The following is a 2,681-nucleotide window of genomic DNA, read 5'->3' as shown; positions in this document are numbered from 1 at the left end:
GTTAGTACCCTTATCAGAGACTCCAGAGAGTTCCCTTGTCCCTTCCACTCTGTGAAGACACAAAGACAAGACAGCTGTCAATGAACCAGAAAGCACGTTCTTCCCGGACATCAAATCTGCCAGTGCCTTGATCTTGGACTTCACAGTCTCCAGAACTGTGAGAAGTAAATTTCTGTTGTTTATGAGCTACCCAGTCTATGGCATTTTGTTACAGTTGTCTGAATTAAGACAATAATTATATAATTAGAAAAGAATCATAAATTTTCTTCTTTATTCTTTCTCCAAATTTATACTTCTATTTTATTCTCTTGCACTGGCTGTTAACTCCAGAGCAATGCTCTATAATAGTTGTAAATGGGTATACTTATTTCATTCTCAGTTTTACTGGTAATAATTCCAATTTTTGTCTGGTTTATTGTTTGGGATATATATTTTTGATCATGTAAGAAGTATTAATGCATTCTTATTCCTTTAAGTTTTTATTATGTTTTGCTTTGATCAGAAAGAAGTTGTGGCACATATATACAATGGAATATTACTCAGCCGTAAAAAGAAACGAAATGGGTCTCCACGAGGTGAACGCGAAATGGAGGCCTCAGCTTCTACCCCACCGTCAACCTCAACCGAAACTTCAGCTTCGTCTCCAGCAACCCGGGTCGGCCTGGAGCAGCTGGACAAAGAGCAGATTAAAAAGGCAGTAGAAGCTCTGTTGGCACATTCCAGATCCAGGAAAAACGCAAATGGATTGCTTTTGAATGAGAATGAAAATTTCTTTTTAATGGTGGTATTATGGAAAATTCCAAGTAAAGAACTGAGGGTCAGATTGTCCTTGCCTCATGGTATTCGATCAGATTTAGCAGATATCTGTTTATTTACCAAAGATGAACCTAATTTAACTCCCGAACAGACAGAACGTTTTTATAAGAAGCTTTTGAACAAGCATGGAGTTAAAACCATTTCTCAGATTATCCCCCTCCGAACTTTAAAAAAGGAATATAAAGCCTATGAAGCTAAGCTCCGCCTCTTGGGTAGTTTTGACTTCTTCATTACGGATGCCAGAATCAGGCGGCTCTTACCCTCGCACCTCGGGACACATTTCTACAACAGAAAGAAAGTTCCAGTACCTGTAAACCTTCAGGCCAAGAATTTGTCCAGAGAGATCAGTGACTGTGTAGGGGGAACTGTCTTAAACATCTCTAAAAGTGGTTCTTGCAGTACCATCCGCATTGGTCACACTGGGATGCAAGTTCAGCACATCGTCGAAAACGTTGTTGCCGTCACAAAAAGGCTTTCACAGAAACTGCCGGAGAAGTGGGAGAGCGTGAAGCTCTTGTACGTGAAGACTGAGAGATTGGTTTCCCTGCCTGTCTTTTCTTCTTTTGTCAGCAGTCGTGGTGAAGCCAGGGGACCACGCACACAAAGTCAGAAGAAAAAGGTAGCAAAGAAAAGCCAAAAGAAGAAAGAACGTCTTAAAAGACAGCAGGAGAAGAAAGGAGACAAGAAGCTTATGAAACAGGCTGGAAAGGCTGCACCAGCCCCGACTACAGATGCACCGGCCCCCAAAACTGGTGGTGCTCCAGCCCAGGACCCTGGACCCCAGAAGGAGACCGGTGGGGTGAGCGCCCCCCCTAAAGCTCAAGACAAGTCTGAAGATGAAATCCCACTGCTGGTACCAGTGAAGGAAACTCCAGCTGCAAGAAGCGTAAAGACACAAAAAGATGCTGCAGGAAAGAAGTCTCCAAAGAAGAGTCCTGGTCCCAACACACCTCATGGGAAGAAGAGTAAGGCCTCCCCAGCTTTGGAGACCCCAGCAGCTGCGGAGCCCAAGACCCCAGGTAAAGGCCCAGGGAAGAAGGCAAGAATCAAAGAAGAGTTGGAGAAAGAAAGAACCTCTTCGCTGGGGAAAAAAGACCCAAGACAGACTCCAAAAAGCCAGAGGCCAAGTTCTTCACTACTGCTAGTAAATCTGCAAAAAAAGCTCCCCGTACCCCCAAACAGTGGCCCCAAAAACCCAAAGTACCCCAGTCAACCTAAAATCAGAGACTCAACCAGCAGGAAACTCATCAGAGCTATCTAAAGAGCTTGTAAAAAATACCTGGGTCCTGACCCCTGTTGCAACTGCTGAATGAGGCCTAGACTTAAATAGTTTTTAAAACCTCCACAAGTAATTCTGATACATGTTCATGGGTGTAAGAAACAGTAGTTTGAAGTAAATCCATTCATTTCATTGCTCTTCTTTGTATTTGCTAATGCAGTAGAGGGAAAATACAGTGCTTCTCTGTGGTTGTGTTTTTTATTATTAAAGTTAACATTTGTTTCCCAGTATAAAATTGGAAAAAAAAAAAAAAAGAAACGAAATGGAGGTATTTGTAGTGAGGTGGATGGAGTTAGAGTCTGTCATACAGAGTGAAGTAAGTCAGAAAGAGAAAAACAAATACAGTATGCTAACACATATATATGGAATCGAAGGGGAAAAAAAAAAAGGTCATGAAGAACCTAGTGGCAAGACGGGAATAAAGACACAGACCTACTAGAGAATGGACTTGAGGATATGGGGAGGGGGAAGGGTAAGATGTGACAAAGTGAGAGAGTAGCATGGACATATATACACTACCAAATGTAAAATAGATAGCTAGTGGGAAGCAACCGCATAGCACAAGGAGATCAGCTCTGTGCTTTGT

General features: G+C 42.4%; 1 pseudogene across 1 annotated transcript; it reads left to right on the top strand.

The window, feature by feature from the left end:
* Positions 1 to 575: 575 nt before the first annotated feature.
* Positions 576 to 2,107, top strand: LOC309660006 (ribosomal L1 domain-containing protein 1 pseudogene; annotated as a pseudogene). Its single transcript has one exon. The product of its transcript is annotated as a ribosomal L1 domain-containing protein 1 pseudogene (transcript).
* The last annotated feature ends 574 nt before the right edge of the window (positions 2,108 to 2,681 follow it).

This window comes from Balaenoptera physalus (genome assembly GCF_965194825.1).
Source record: "Balaenoptera physalus genome assembly, chromosome: 4".
NCBI classification, from domain to species: Eukaryota; Metazoa; Chordata; class Mammalia; order Artiodactyla; family Balaenopteridae; genus Balaenoptera; species Balaenoptera physalus.
Note: the sequence above shows the minus strand (reverse complement) of the source record. Positions and strands in the feature narration are given on the sequence as shown.